Below are 17,526 nucleotides of genomic sequence, written 5' to 3' on the forward strand. Positions count from 1 at the left end.
GCTGAAACATCGCAGACTATCGGGTGGAAGATCTGCAGGATGGAATGCTGGGCTGAGGGTAGATCTCTTTTTCAGCCAGGTTGAACTCTTGGGACAGGGCTTCCGCCTTAGTGCTCTTGGTGCCGGTTTGGTCGGAGATGGTGAAGTCGAATTGCACGAGGAAGAGGGACTAGTGAGACTGACGTTGGCGCATCTGCTTTATGAAAATGAAATTCTGGTGGTCAGTCAAGATCAGGAAGGGTTCCTTGTTTCGATTCAGCCAAAATCTCCTACTCCAAAACCCGTTTAAAAGCGAGGAGAGATCTCTGTCAACTACTCCATAACGACCTTGTTTAGGATTAAACTTGAGTGACAGGAAGGCACAATTCATCGCTGGGAGCGAATGGCCTCGGCGCCCACGTCAGATGCATCCAGTTCTAATATTTTAGGTCCAGAAGGGTTCAGACGGCGCTCACCGTACAAGACCTACACTGGTTGGTTCTCCTAAAGTGCACACTTCATGTTTGTCTGCATTAAATTCTATCTGCTATTTTTGCAGCCTATTTTCCAAGCAGGTTGAGATCCCGCTGCAAGTATTGATAGTCTTCCTTGCTGTTCACTACACACCCCAAGCTTGGAGTCATCGCAAACTTACTGATACAATTTACTAAGTTATCATTCGGATCGTTGATATAGATGAAAGACAACAACGGACTCAACACCAGTCCCTGCGGCACACCACTAGTAACAGGCTTCCAATCAGAGAGGCAACCATCTACCGCCATCTCTGTCTTCTCCCGTGAACCAGTGTCTAATATAATTTGCTAGGTCATCTTAAGTGCCAAGGACTGCACGTTCTTGAGGAACTTCCCATGGGGGACCTTGTCAAAAGCCTTGCTAAAGTCCATTAGACAATATGCCCTTCCTTGCCTAAATCAAATTAACTGGCAATTTGCTGGAAAAACGCAAGGGATTGGTTGGAAGCGACTTATCATGTACAAAAGTCATGTAGACTAACACTAAGCTGTCCCTGTCTATCCAGATACTTATATATATAGTCGCTTAGAATATCTTCCTTTAGCTTCCCCGCCACCGATGTCAGGCTCAATGGCCTATAATTTCATGGCTTATTCTAACATCCATTTACATTTTTAAATAACGTAAGAACGTTTCCCATCCTCCAGTTCTCTGGCACCACACCCGTCGGTACGAATATTTTAAATATCTCTGCTTGGTCCCCCGCAATTTTGTAAGAACCTCCCACCTATTCTGAGAGACCATGTTCTCAGGCGCTGGGGATTATTCCACCCTAATTTACATCAAGGTAGAAGACACTCTAATTTGGTCGATCACATCACATCTCACATGGTTAGATATGTAACCGACTCCTGTGTAAATACAAACGCAAAAAAACAATTTAACATCTACCCCATCTCTTCCGGCTTCCAGCAGAGATCACCACTCTGATCTTTCTGAGTACTAACTCTATCCCTTTGCTCTTAGAACAGCCCCGTGCCTTCCATTAGTCCTCTTGATTTCCTTATCTCTTGCATTTCTTATGCTCCTCAAATACTTAATTTGCTCCTGCCCGCATATACCTGCTATGCATCTCCTTCTTTTTCTTATCCAGGGCTTCAGTATCAGTCGAAAACCAAGGTTCCCTAAACCTGTTCTCATCGTCTTGTATTCTGAAAGAAACATACACAGACAGTATTCTCAAAATTTTACTTTTCAAGGCCTCCTACTTAGCAAGTAAACCTTTTTCAGAGAGCAACGTGTCCCAATTCACATTTACCAGATCCTTTCTGATATCATCAAAACCGGCTTTATTCCAATTTCGAATCTCATCCCGAGGACCAGACCTTTGCTTTTCCATAATTACCTTGAATCTAATGGCATTATGCTCACTAGCTGCAAAGTCTTCCCCCTACATAAACCTTCGTCACCTGAGCTATTTCATTCCCTAATAGAAGTTGGAGTATCGCAGAAGTTGGGACTTCTATGCACTGATTAAGGAATATTTCCAGAGTACATTAGACAAGCTCTTTCTAATTCAGCCTTTAACCGCATAGCAGTTATAGTCAATATGTTGAAAATTAAAATCATCTACTATCACAGCGGTATGTCTTTTGCAACAGTCTGCCATCACTCCACAATTTGGCTCTTCTAAATCTCGAAAATTGGTGAATGATCTATTGTATAACCCCATTAACGTGGTTATACCTATCTTCTTCCACAATTCTACCCACAAAGCTTCACAAGATGAGTTCTCCGGTCTGTCCTGACTGAGCACTGCCATGACATTTTCCTTGACTAGTATACCACCCTTCCCCGTTTAATCCCTCTCGCGCTGTCACCTCTAAAACAAGGGAACTCCGGAATATTGAGCTGTTAGTGCTGCCCCTCATACAGCCAAGGCTCAGTGATGGCCACAATATCATATTTTCTCGTGCTAATCCAAGCCCTATCGTCATCCACCTTTCCTACAATATTCCTTGTATTGAAATATACGCTTCTCAGAACATTAGTATCACTATACTCGAACTTTTGATTCCTGAGTTTGTATTTAGGATTAAGATAATCTTTCTCAACAACCACCCACTATCTCTTCTGGCTCTCTAGTTCCTACTCCACTGTAACCCCATCTTACAGCCACCTTAACCCCCACGCCGTGCAGCACGAGAAAACCTTCTAACATGTTAGGATGTTAGTCCCCATCCAGTTCAGGTGCAAATCGTCCCCTCTGTGCAGATCTTATGTTCTCTGGAAGAGAATCTAATGAACCGTAATTCTGCAGCTTCCCCTCCTACTGCAGCTCCTCAGCCTTGTGTTAAACTCTATGATTTCCCTGTTTCTGGCCACACTAGCACGTGCTCGGACCGCGGTCCTGAGATCTCAACCATGGTGATCCTACCCCTTCATTTAGCACCTAACTCCCTGAACTCCGCTTGCAGAAACTCGTCACTCCTCCTACTTATGTTTTTGGTATCGACGTGGATTAGGACCTCTAGATGTTCACCTTCTCACGGTCCTGTCCGTGAAGTCCACATTCCGGTTCACGGTCCGGTCCGTGGATTCCGTATTCCGGCTATTCCTTTCTTCCCTTGTTCCGTTGGGCGCCTTAACTGAAGCACCTGCTTATCGTTTCGGGCTGGCAACATAAATAACTCAGGGGTACAGTGAATCCTTGCTGGACCGTAATCGTCAATAACCTCGTCAGAATCCCCGTCAAGTTAACCAGCCGGAGTGAGATTAGAGCCGCTGTCTGTATTTCTCGGGCCGCGTCGAGGGCTTGCCGCTACTTGGAGCCTTTTTGTGTTAAGATAAAGAACAGTCTATCGTTGTGTGGTTTTGTCTCTCTGTGTTCTCTCCTCCGCTGGGTAGGTCCGGTCGTTTGCCGCTACCCTGAGGGGGGAGCAGTGTCAGTGGTCTGTGTCCTGTGTCTAAGAAGAGTCCCGGCTCTATGTCCTGTGTCCTAGGAGGAGCCCCGGCCCGGTGTTCTGTGTTCTGTGTCTAAGTCAAGTCTGAGCCTAGTCCAAGCCAAGAGTCAAGTTCCAAGTCCAAGTCCAGAATCAAGTTCCAAGTCCAAGTCGAAAGTCACGTTCCAAGTCCAAGTCGTGAGTCAAGTATCAACCAACTCCGAGTCAAGTCCGAGCCAAGTCCAAGTCAAGTCCAAGCCTATTTCGAGCCGAGTCCAAACCAAGTCCGAGTCAGGTCACAGCCAAGTCCGAGTCCGAGTCCAAGCCAAGTGCCAAGTCTAGACCCAGCTGCTGAGTCCTGCCAAGACCCGATTTCCCTGTTAAGTTCAAGTCCCAAGTCCAAGTCCAGGTTTTCTGGTTCGTCACTCTACATCTATCTTCGTGTTATCGTTTTGTCCTCGCTCCTGGGCTTCCCTAGCATTCCTAATAAATATAGTCCAGTTCCTTGTACTTCAATGTCTGTGTCTTGCATTTGGGTCCGCTACCAAGGTCTCCTTGTAACACACCCTGCCACTTAAGAATGTTGTGAACTGGATCCTGGTATCCGGGAGGAAACATACCACATGTTTTCATCCTTTCCTTTCTCCTAACTACCGAGTTCACTATCACCAGAGCTTGCCCTTTCTCCAATCACCGATTCCCGGTTGAGCCACAGACCAAATCTCACTGACAGTGCCCTGACTCCTATGGCTTTCCAAAGATAGGCCCTTCCCCTCCCTCACAACAATATCCAACGCGGTATCACTGTTCTTGAGGGGAACGGCCACAGGGGTTCTCTATTTCATTAATTCATACAAAAATAACGCATACCGGGAAGAGAGTTTCCTTTCTTGAGTCCAACTCGGTATGAATAGCAGCCGACGTTACATTTCCCGTACAATATTACTTTGGAAAAAACTCAGGATGAATCATGATCGTGCAATGTAATTTCTGTGTGTATATGCCTGTTAAAGCCAACTATCTAATGAAACTCTTTTGCCCCCCCATTTGATTATAAACGATGCCAAATTATTTAATATTTTGAAAAACTGTATTTATGTCGATCAGTGTAAAGATCCTCAAGTTTACAAAACCTCTTCGGTGATAGTCATTCATGCTTTACACGCAGAAATTTATATCAATAATCAGTGTAATTCTCGGCAATTCAGAAAAAAAAAATATAACGCAATTCCGGAGGAAATTACAAGTAGAGAGGTGGTACAGGACCAGTCTGTGTTCATGCCGCTCTTAAACAGGTGTACGGCGCTGGATACTGTTGGGGCAGCGTCCTCTAATGAAAGAGCAACATCAGACATACAGTATGCGTTATATTATAACTTAATTTTCTGTATAGAAGATGGGTGTGAAATTGGGGATAGTGTTATAATAGCTACATACACAGCGAATGGATTGTGATGGGAGTCGACAAGCGTTCATTGGCCATAAGTAAGTTCTTTAATGACCTACTTGCTCCCAGCGTCTTGGAGTGTCTGGAGGAGTTTTCAAACGGGGAGAGTAGAGACAGTAAAGCTGTTTTTAAAAAAAGAACTGCAAGACGAAAATAGAGATCTGGGTCAAACACTTAACAGCTGGCACTCTGCAATCTGAATTAACTTTGGCCATCAGTGCAAGCTCATAAATTCAAACTTCTACCTGATTCCCGAGCAAAGCTGCTTCACAACCATGATCCTCCTACCACCAAGGTAAGGCGGCAGATTTTATAGCAGCCAGTTAACACGTCTGGGATGCTCGAAGTACGCCCGTGCAGTCAAAGGGATAAAATGCAAAATCCAAACTGGGAGCACATGATGTCAGATTTAATCCAGGAGCGCTAGGGCACAAATGCAGAAGCGGTACTCGCAACGCCACCGTGCCCGCTTGCTGCGGCTCATTGTCTCCTTTAATTAATGACAAGTTATATTTTAATTAATAAATAGATGGTAGTTTCTTATTCACATATTTTATTTCACAGCTCATGATTATTAATTTGTAGATAACACGTTTTGAAATTTCTTCGAGTGTCGTATAAATTTGCAATTAATGTCAAAGTTTTCCAAAAGCAGGGTCTGAGCAAAGTTTTATACCGTCTGCGTAGCTGCTTGCGACCACTATACATTATGAAAGTGCTGTGTGCTATTGGGTATGGACTTGAGTTACTTGGCAGCAAAAATTAATACCATTGCGGCTACTTGGGAAAGAGCATCCGAAACGCAGTGATTTATACATACATACGAATATATATTTTAACTTTGCCATATTGTACCAGCCTCGTGTCATGTCATTACTTGTTTTTCTTCCTCTTTGATTCATCGACGTATGTATTTCTAATATAAATAGTTCATTAATACCACGGTTTCGGTAAAAATTGCTTCATCCGATAGATTGAGTACATCAACTACTACTTCTCCTTCATATAATCCAAATCTAATGACGCGTGAACTACAGGATCAGACTTCAAATTACTGTAATAAATCATTGACATAGACTAATGTATGTCATCGTCGCCTGAAACCATGTGGAGATTCCATGCTATTTAACTCTTAAAGCACGAAATCAGAGTTCATTTCATACTATAATAACTAGTTTTTTTCTCTATACTATTTAAAAACACGTAATTGCTCCTTTCATTTTATATTGACGTAAGGGCCTTATGTCATGGTCTGGTCCGTGAAGACCGCATTCCGGTTCACGGTCCGGTCCATGGGCTCAGGACTTCGGGTCTTCCAGCTGTCCCTTGTTTGAGTTAATCATTGGCACCTAGTACCCATCTTTGGGCTTGCAATATAAGTAGCCTTGGGATTGAGTGTGGGCTGCTGGCTAGTCTTGTCAGTCCCCCTTGGAGCAACCAGCCGATGAAATCATTTGTGATCTCTAGGCCTGGTTGGAGGACCATTGCTTTCTGGAGCCTTGTTGCTACTAGTAGGAGTAGTCTTTGCGGTATGGATTCGGCTGTTCCCGGGCCAGCTGAGTGGCTGCCAGCCACTCCGAGATAGGTAGGGATCCGGCTGTTTCCATAGCCAGCTGAAGTTGCTGGCTGAACTGAGACTTGGAGCTACCCCGGAGCAGAGATGGAACTGTCTGTTGTTCTTTGGTGTTTGTCTCTTCTTGTCCTCGTCTCCGTGGGGTAAATCAGGCCATCTTGCTGTTGCCCCGCGGGGCGTCATGTCTTGCCTTGTCTTGTCCTAACCTCCGTGGGGGTAAGTCAGGCCGTCTTGTCGTTGCCCCGCGGGGGGTCATGTCTTTTCTTGTCTTGTCTTTGCCTCTGCTGAGCAAGTCCGGCCGTTCTGCCGTTACCTGACGGAGAAACCTGTCCCACCTTGGTGTGGAGATGAAGTTGAGTCCTGGCTTGTCGTAGGATAAGTCCCGGCTCTATGTTTATGTTCTGCCTTGTCTCATGTTTGTGTTGTGATAAAGTTGAGTCCTGGCTTATCGAAGGATAAGTCCCACCTCTATGTTGATGTTCAGTTCCCAGTCTGTCTCTCAGCTCCAGTCTCCGAGTTATCAGCCTCCGCATTTCAAGACAAAGATCCGGCAGCCACGCACCAAGAACCCTAGTCTCGACGATTTCGCAGCCAAGCTCCAAGAACCCAAGCCTCGAGGATCCCAAGCCAAGCTCCAAGAACCCAAGCCTCGAGGATCCCAAGACATGCTCCAAGAACCCAAGCCTCGAGGATCCCAAGCCAAGCTCAAGACAAAAGACCCCAGCCTGCAGCCAAGCCCAAGACCCAAGACCCCAAGCCTCAAGAATCCCAAGCTAAGCTCAAGACCCAAGACCCCAAGCCTCGAGGATCCCAAGCCAAGCTCAAGACCCAAGACCTCAAGCCTCGTGGATCCCAAGCCAAGCTCAAGACCTAAGACTCCAAACCTCGAGGATCCCAAGCCAAGCTCAACTCCCAAGACACCAAGCCTCGAGGATCCCAAGCCAAGCTCACGACCCAAGCCCCCAAGCCTCGACGATGCCAAGCCAAGCTCCAAGAACCCAAGCCTCAAGGATCCCAAGCCAAGCTCAAGACTGAAGACACCAGCCTTAACCACGTCATATCCTTGCCTGGTTCCGGGGTCCGAGCCCGAGTCAAGACCCAAGTTCTGGGTCTTTGTCCAGTCTCGGGGTCGGAGTCCAAACCTTGTCTCCTAGTCCATGGTTCCTAGTCCTGGTCCCGCTTTCCCGAGCCCAACTCTGCATTCTTGTCCCTGCTTCTTGCCTGAAACCTGTCTGTCTCTACTCTAATCAAGTCCTGTTGCTTGTACTTCAGTATCTGTGTCTTGCAATTGGGTCCGTTCCCAGCACCCCCATTGTGACAGAACGAACCAGCCAACCATGGACCTAGCGATACAAGCACTGGAGGTGAACTCTCGGCATCCAGGATTCCCTATTAGCGAAACCTCCCACCCACCCGCCCTAGTTGTCCTTAGTCCTGGACAGCCTACCTTCAGTCGCCCTGAGGCTCCCGTAGAAGTGGAGGGGGGGGGGGGCTACTGTCATGGTCCGGTCCGTTGAGTCTCATTCCGGTTCACGGTCTGGTCCGTGGACTCAGGACTCCGGGTCTTCCAGCTGTCACTTGTTTGAGTTAATCATTGGCACCTGGTTCCCATCTTTGGGCTTGCAATATAAGTAATCTTGGGATTGAGTGTGGGCTGCTGGTTTGTCTTGTCAATCACCTTGGAGCAACCTGCCGATGAAACCATTGGTAATCTCTAGGCCTGGTTGGAGGACCACTGCTTCATGGAGCTTTGTTGCCACTTGTAGGAGTAGTCTTTGCGGTATGGATTCGCCTGTTTCCCAGGCCAGATGTGTGGCTGCTAGCGTCTCCGAGCTAGATAGGGATCCGGCTGTTTCTGTAGCCAGCTGAGGTTGCTGGCCAAACTGAGACTTGGAGCTACCCCGGAGAAGAGATGGAACTGTCAGTTGTTCTTTGGTGTTTGTCTCTTCTTGTCCTCGCCTCCGTGGGGTAAGTCAGGCCGTCTTGCCGTAGCCCTGCGGGGAGTTATGTCTTGTCTTGTTTTTGCCTCTGTTGGGTAAGTCCAGACGTTCTGCCGTTAACTGACGGAGAGACCTGTCTCACCGTGGTATGGAGATGAATTTGAGTCCTGGCTTGTCGTAGAATAAGTCCCGGCTCTATGTCTATGTTCTGCCCTGCCTCATGTTTGTATTGTGTTAAAGATGAGTCCTGGCTTGTCGAAGGATAAGTCCCGGCTCTATGTTGAAGTTCAGTTCCCAGTCTGTCTCTCAGCTCCAGTCTCCGAGTTATCAGCCTCCGCACTTCGAGACAAAGACCCGCAGCCAAGCTCCAATAACCCTAGCCTGGACGATTTCGCAGCCAAGCTCCAAGAACCCAAGCCTCGAAGATCCCAAGCCAAGGTCCAAGAACCCTAGCCTCGACGATTTCGCAGCCGAGCTCCGAGAACCCAAGCCTCGAGGTTCCCAAGCCAAGCTCCAGGAACCCAAGCCTCGAGAATCCCAAACTGAGCTCAAGACCTAAGACCCGAGCCTGCAGCCAAGCTCAAGACCAAAGATCCCAAGCCTCAAGAATCCCAAGCCAAGCTCAAGACCCAACACCCCAACCCTCGAGGGTCCAAAGCCAAGCTCCAAGAACCCAAGCCTCGAGGATCCCAATCCAAGCTCAAGACCCAAGTCCCCAGCCTCAAGCCATGTCATGTCCTTGCCTGGTTCCGTGGTCCGAGCCCGAGGCAAGACCCAAGTTCTGGGTCTTTTTCCAGTCTCGGGCTCAGACTCCAAGTCTTGTATCCTAGTCCTGATCCCGCTGTCCCTAGCTTAACTCTGCGTTCTTGTCCCTGCTCCTTGCCTGAATCCTGCAACGTCCTTACTCTAGTCAAGTCCAGTTCCTTGTACTTCAGTGTCTGTGTCTTGCAATTGGGTCCGTTCCCGGCACCCCCATTGCGACACCTTAATGATTGCAATTCTCCTATGCAGTAATTTGAATTTTATAATCGCAATGATGTTGCATGCACCCTGACTTCCGGGCTGTTTGCTCCCTGACCTGATGAACACCACCACTCCTCGCAAGTAGGGCTGCCTTGTTCCTTATAATCATCAAGCTACCACCATCGGCAAAATATTGTGGGTTAAAACGCTACTGTTGTATTTCTGTGTCCTATGTATTGCACCTACCTAAATAATCATGAAATAAAAATTAATGGAACATAAATGATGTATTAATCGTTTTGATCATTACTTTCTCTTCGGTTTGGAAGGCCTTCACTTAGCCCCTTCTATTATCAATGAAAATAACAATAAAATAAAAATTCATTGTTTTTTGCAGAAAGATACCGTCACAGGGCTAGTATATTACTAAAAATAAATAATGTGTCATATAATTAATAGGTATTGAGAAACCTACAAAATCCAAAGGAGTTAACTTGCTTACCTAATGAGTCCAACTGACATCAGTGATTATTTCACCTTATCTGATTGGTCGAAGTTTGATGTAACTGAATTGTCCAAATTGTATTTTTAACAGTCATATAAAGGGATACTTTAATTGCACTCTATCAAAGAATTGCTTGAAATCAGAAAAGAACATCTCATTTTCTGTTAGAAAATGCACGGACAGGTGATGGGTTTGTTATATGCCATTTGCTATCTTGTTCTGGCAGTTATTGATGTCCCAGGTAAGATCCAGTGATAAGAATTGCAAAATAGGCAATTCTATTTTACGCAAACAACAGGAATTCTGCAGATGCTGGAAATTCAAGCAACATACATCAAAGTTGCTGGTGAACGCAGCAGGCCAAGCAGCATCTATAGGAAGAGGCGCAGTCGACGTTTCAGGCCGAGACCCTTCGTCAGGATTCTATTTTACTGTACGTTTAGTCAGAGAATATCTCTTTGATAAGAACAATATTACATGCAGAATAAATATTCTGCTGATCACTACGTGCAATTTGCACCGTTTGTTAAATCAGAAAACAAATTAAAATTTCGAAAGTAAGCTTGATACGCCAGAGTCAACGCCACGGAATCTTCCGAAATATCTAGTGATATCACCGAGCAATTTCGACCACAGGTTGATGTCAAATATGGGGAATTAATTCTATATAAAATGTCTACATAAAAAGTCCTATTTGAGGTAAACTTTGATGAAGTATAATCAGTCTATTCAGAGAAGCACCACGTTTTGGTTGCCAATGAAGACTGGTATGTGGTGAAAGTTTCATCTCGTCGAAGGATTTAGATAAGAGATATCAATGTGCTTCACTATGATTTATGAATCCAGATTCAGTAACGTTTCCCACAAAAGTGTGTGAAAGAAACAATGTTACGTCTTTGTCTGAGATTCTCTCTCTCTGGTTTCCATGACTGTGCTAAAGGATCAGATGTTGCTGCCATAAACTAATTGAGGTTATCAGTCACTCTATAAGGCTTTGCAGTGAAACTACAGCTTTTCAGAACAATTCATTGACTTCAGATTGTGATATATTTTACTTACTCTTAACAGGTAACTTGGTGACGATTGCAATCCTTTCACGTGGAAACTGTGGTCTCTCCAAATGCATCACAAAATATCTTGTTGGCATGGCAACAACGGATCTCCTGGTTCTCATTACGGCAGTGATATTAAACCGCATCAGAGCTATCTACTTTCCGCTTTCTTTCCTCTCAGTTACACCAGTCTGTAGCCTGAGAATCGTTATGATCTACATAGCCAGAAACAGCTCAGTCTGGCTAACTGTCGCTTTTACTTTCGATCGATGTGTAGCCATCTGTTGCCAGAAATTGAAGGCAAAATATTGCACCGAGAGAACTGCTGTTATCATCATGGTGACAGTTTGTGTTGTGAGCTGTTTGAAGAACATTCCAATGTATCTAATATATGAGCCTGTATATGTAGTCAGCAATGTACCTTGGTTTTGTAACATCAAGCAAAGCTTTTATTCCGATATTTCATGGATTGCTTTTGACTGCATTGATTACATTTTGAACCCCTTTGTTCCCTTCTTCATGATGTTGCTGTTGAATGCTTTAACTGTGAAACATATTTTGACGGCCAGTAAAGCCCGCCGGAGAATACGCATTCAGAATAATCAAACCAAACAGAACGACCCAGAGATGAAATCTCGGAAGAAATCCATTGTCTTGCTGTTCGCTATCTCCGTAACACTTTTCTCGTGTTATGGACTACCATCGTCGTAAACTTCTTGTATGTGAGATTTACAAACAGTAACTACTCCGCAGGGTCCAATTCCAATGACCCAAAATTCATTCTTCAGGAAAGCGGAATCATGTTGCAGCTCCTGAGCTGTTGTACCAACACCTGTACTTATGGAGCGACCCAGCGGAAGTTCAGAGAGGAATTCATGAGGGCACTGAAGTACTCATTTAATGAAATTACTAAAGCAGTAAATCGACGAAAGGCGGTAAGCAGCGACGTTTGACAATTCATATTTCCTTCTAGAGAGTTAACCCCCATTCTCTGCTTGTGGGCAGGCAACCGAGGCTCTTTCTGATCGTGAAAAAATAGATTTCCGCTTATGACGCATGCGACTGCATAAATTGCCTTACCTTTCACTACCTCCGGCAGTTGAAATGTCCACAGAATACTTTGCACACTGTTGGAGCGAAATTATGGACACCTTGTGTATAGAACGACTTGCCGTGGTGCACTTTAGGAATTATTAGCATATTTAAACTTTCACTCTGTGCAGAGCCCCCGATCACACCCTTTTTGCAGCTGTTTGCTTCCTACAATTTTCCTCCCCTGCTCAGTTACATTGCCTATTTATAGATTAGGATATTTTAAGCACACTCGCGTTACAGTATGGAAGGCAATCATGCTTTCCTTTTAGGGCTAATCTTCATCTATTCGGAATCAACAATCAGTCCGATAGAGACGCAACAGCCACAGAAGAAGCATTCTATTACAGTTTTAGCATCACTGGCGAGCAGCTGCTCTCCTCGATAAATATGTGTTTATTTGTCGGTTCTCAGGGGGATCCCACAAAGGAAAGTAATGTGCAGAAGAGAAGAATCTGTCTTAGAATTCCCGAAACTTTATGGTTATAAATTGTGCAATAAGGAAACAGGTGCTTGCCGACAATAAAACTGTCATCTATATCAACCTTCTGTTATTCTTTCCGCGTGCCGGACAAACTTTCAGTACCCCCAATTTGTTCTTTCCCCTACATGCTTACAAATCGCATTGACTTAGAAACCAACTTTTTCGGACATGAGTAAAACGGGAACACCCAGAGGAAGCACACATCTGAAATTAAGAATTCCACACTGACAGCACAGAAGATGAAACGCTGGCCGTCTCCGCGTGAGGCTACGATGCGACTAGCTGCGCAATTGTGCCATCTTCTGGTTACAGTTCATGTTCCAGGTTAGAAGATACTGGGAATTTTATATTCGCGTGTGGAAAGTTATTGGGGATTTTGCTTTCCCATTTTGGAAATTTAGGCACAATACAAAGTATATTTTTGAAGTTATTCGCCTTAGGGTCATGTTTCTTATTATGCACAATGAATGTTTATATTTTATTTGAATGTATTTCAAGGGAAAAATCAGTAAATCAGTACAATAAATGTAACATATATTACTCTGAAAAAAATGTTAATAACTTTTCAAATATCCCCAACACTAAAGAAAGCATTGAACAAATCATTTATAACACTGAAAAGTTAATATAATGTCTCACCAGTCGATTTAATGGAAGCATTTCTTCTTTTTCCTTTCATCTGACATACTAAGTTCTGGTAAATTCAGAGCATAAATTATCATGACATCTAAACCAACCTGGACGTATCTCTTTGGCTTGGGTTTTATTAATCAATTTCCATTTTAACTATACCAAATAATTTGGCCCCCATAGCCGTCTGTGCAATAAATTCCACATTCACCATATTCTGCCTGAAGAAATTCTCCCTTACCTCTGTTCTAAAGCAGCACACTTCTGTGTCTGTGATATCCAGTCCTCGAATACCCCACTATAGGAAACATACTCTGCACGTCCACTCCAACTAGACCAATTAATGTTCAACATGTTTGAGCCCTCAAACGCTCGGCATACAGTAATACTATGTCCTGAGATCTTTCGCGAACCTTCTCTGGACTCTCTACAATGCCATACATGACGGTTAGCCTAACCCTAAACCCTTTCATGAATGTGGTGTCCAGAACTGCTCACAATACTCCAATTTCGGTCGGACCAATGCTTTATAAAGCCTCAGCATTGCATCCTTGCTTATATATTCTAGTCCTCTCGACATAAATGCTAACATTGAATTTGCTTTCCGTATCACCGACTTAACCTGTAAGTTAACCTTTAAGGCATCCTGCACGAGAACTACCAAGTCCTTTTCCACCTCTGATTTTTTAAATTGTTCCCCATTTAGATAACAGTTTATGCTTTCGTTCCTTCTACCAAAGTGCATGACTATGCACTTCTCTACACTATGCTCCATCAACCACATCGTTGTCAATTTACTAATCTTACTGTTCTTCTGTAGACTCCTGCGTCCTCAACACTACTACTACTACACCTAACGTCGTATCTTCCACAAATTTGGTCACAGAGTCTTCATTCAAATACCTTTATTCAAATCATTCATATATATCGTGAAAAGAAGCAGTCCAAGCAACGACCCTTGCAGCACAGCACAGGTCACCGGCAGCCAATCAGACAAGGCTCTCTTTATTTCCATTCTTCGTCTCCTGTCAGTCAGCCAATCTTCTATCCATTCAAATATCTTTACTATAATGCCATGTGTTCTAATTTTATTTAATAGCCTCATGTACGACACCTTATCAAATTCCCTCCGAATATCCAAGAAAACAAAAGTTACTGACGTTTCTCTCTGTATCATGCCTGTTATTCCCACAAGGAATTCCAACAGATTCATAGGGCAACATCTTCCCCTAAGGAAACGATGTTAACTTCGGGCTATTTTGTAAGCAATTTCCGCACTGTGGGTGCTGTTGTATACTATTTCAACTCACTTTCTCGTTCCCACCCTTCTGCACTGCCAGCATGAGGCTAAGAGCAAACTTGAAGAACAACGTTTCTTAGTCAGCTAGGGTTCAAAGTTCAAAGTTTAAAGGAATATTATATACTATATACAATCCTGAGATTGTTTTGCGGGCATACCTAGCAAATCTATAAACTGTAAACAACGGAGAACAAACTGTGGAAATGCCTCAATATAACCATGGCCTCGATATCACCTGAAATCCAAGGCTCCCTAAACCTGTTATCTTTACCTTTTATTCTGATAGGCACATACAAGCGTTGTACACCCAAATCCTTCACTTTTCAAGGTTGCCCACTTACCAGGTACATATTGGCGAGAACGCAACCTGTCCCGATCCATCCTTGCTAGAACCTTTCTGATGTCATCAACATTGGTCTTTCCCCAATGTAAAACCTCAACACTCGGCGCAGACCTATTGTTTTCCATATATACTTTGAAACTAATGGCTATGCAAACTTGTGTCAACTGCCCTGTGTCATTCATTACTTGGAGATCAAGGATCGCACATTGTCTCCTTGAGTCTTCTATGCACTGACCAAGGAAACTTTCCTGAACACATTTGACAAGCTCCGTCCCATTTAGTCCTTTTACATTATGGGAATCTCAGTCAATATGTCGAAAGTTAAAATCACCTACTATAATATATGTTTCTGGCAATATTCTTCAACAGCAGTCGGTGTTCGTCCAAATCCCACCTGCTGTTCGAAGGTCTGCAAAATAGCCCCATTAACGTCGTGATGTCTTTCTTATTCATGACATCCACTCATAAAGACTCACGAGATAAGTTCTACAGTAGATCCTGATGGAACACGGCCATGGCCTTTTCCCTGACTAGAGACCCCACTCCTCTCGCCCTAATCGCTCCCGCTCTCTCGCGTCTAAAACAAAGGAGCCCCGCTACATTAAGATGCCAGTCCTGCCCCTCCTGCAACCAAGTCTCACTAATGACTACAATATCATAATTGCATATGTTGATTCATGCGCTGAGCTTATTTACCTTTCATATAATAATTCTTGCATTTAAGTATTCGTAGCTCAGATCATTAGTTCTGGTAATTCGGTTCCCATTTACCTGCCACTGTAATTTAAACTGCCCCCACCCCACGTACAGCACAAGCAAACCTTACCAATAGGTACTGTTCCCCCTAAAGTTCAGGTGCGAACCGTCTGGCCTGTACAAGTCTCACCTTCCCTGGAAGAGAGGCCCATGATCGAATGGTGTCACTGGTGTATTGTTGTTGTTAGGTTCTTGTAGAACTCACTTTGAATATTATAGGCCGTTTGGCCTTTCATAGCTCAAGTTTAATTTTCATTCGAACAGGAATACGGCCAATGAATACGGCAAACGAAATAACGTTTATCCGAGGCCAAAGTTCAACACAGATTAACAACAGTCACACACAGCACAAGGCACGTATAGCACATATAAGATATCCAAAAAACACACCCAAATAAAAAAATATAGTCCAAGTCCATGAGAGGATGACTGCTGCGGAATCAGCGGTCGAAAACAACACGGCTTGTCTTCTGCCGAGCGAACATTACGGAGCACTACCGATTCTAGTCTGGACGACGCATGACACCGCCGCCGGCGGAGTGCAACAACTCTAACGCTTCTCTCCTAGACGGCTGTAAACAGGGGACAGAACTTGAAGCCTCGTCCTCGCTACAACCGAGGCCGCCCAAATCCCCGTGCTGTACACTATTAAATCATTGAATCAGACGTGCAGCACTCCACATTACCAATACCCAACAGAGGCTTGCAATCACAGGGAAATAGACTGAGACCATTATTCACTGGTACACTGTACACCTCCTTCGCCCAACAGCGCCTCTGATGCCTCCTTAGTTTATCCGCCAATAAGCATCTCGCTTTTTTGGTGACATCTGCCGTACTCTAAGATCTTAATGTCCACCAAGGTCTTGCAATCGCAAACAATACGTTTAAAAGGGACTATAAAACGTTTCGTTGTCCCCCTAGAAGTAGCCTCGATCGAACGCGCCACAATCACATTGGAAAGCTTTTCACTCGGATGGAAGCTATGGTCCTCTGATTTCCAAAAGACACTTAATACTGTGTTAAAATGCCATGATAATATCGAAATATCTTCCTAGAAGTTTCATCTGACTATTGTGCGTTTCAAAGACATAACACGGGTTATTATTATTATTATTATTATTATTATTATTATTACTATCTTTCCTCAGCTGAATCTGGCAAAACCTGAGGCACGGGCGTAGCCAAGCGTATTCATTTTTCAATTGCTAGGAGCATTCGGAGCATTTGTTTTATGCCGTTGTGTAGTGACCTTGGAATGTCTTCCATAGTTTTTCAACTTCCTTTTTTAATTCAGCATATTCCTGGTGCTTCCAATTATTGATTTCTCTACGTTATGAGTGTTTGGAATGGCTGTATCTATTCAGTAAGTTTTTTCTTGCTTATTTATACTGTATTATTATATTGGGACGGTTATTATGGGTTGTCTGTAATAATGGATCGGCCGTAATATACGTTGTGGGATTCTGACTCTAAAACTGGATCAGGCTTGAGCATATAGTACGGAACGGTGTCTCTTATTAGATTGCATTTTAAAGCAAGATTTTGGTGAATGACCTTTGCCACTTGATGGTGCCTGTGTAAGTAATCAGATGGTGTCTGCTGCAGGATCCTGTAATATGCTGGATTGTTTCTGGTTTCTCTTGGTATTTTCTGCATTTATTGTCTTGAATTTGTTGGTGTTTTATTGTATATTTTTTGATCATTCTTTGTGCTAACTCCTGGTCCTGTTTTGCAGCAAGCACCCTTCTATTTCTGGGAAGAGTTCTGCAACTCTGAGACGGGCGATCGGCCCTTCCTTTTCGACATCTAATTTGCTGAGATCGTTGGGATGCCTACCATGGAGGGACATGGTCTTTCATTGATTAACCTTTTCTTCTACATTGGTAACTTCTTCATTTTTCTCGTCTGTAATTTCATTCAAACTTATCAGAATTGCATATATTCACGGGGAGTGCTGAATCTTGTTTTCGTTAATTCGAAAAAGAATGCTTAGAAGTTTTTTTCTGACAATTGCGTAAATTTTGTTATGTCTCTTATTCC

At 44.0% G+C, this 17,526-nt stretch overlaps 1 pseudogene; it reads left to right on the forward strand.

Moving 5' to 3' along the window:
* The first annotated feature begins 382 nt into the window (after positions 1 to 382).
* On the forward strand, positions 383 to 17,296 carry LOC134352499 (probable G-protein coupled receptor 139; annotated as a pseudogene).
* Positions 17,297 to 17,526: the final 230 nt, after the last annotated feature.

The sequence above is a fragment of the Mobula hypostoma genome, chromosome 10 (genome assembly GCF_963921235.1).
Source record: "Mobula hypostoma chromosome 10, sMobHyp1.1, whole genome shotgun sequence".
Lineage (NCBI taxonomy): Eukaryota > Metazoa > Chordata > Chondrichthyes > Myliobatiformes > Myliobatidae > Mobula > Mobula hypostoma.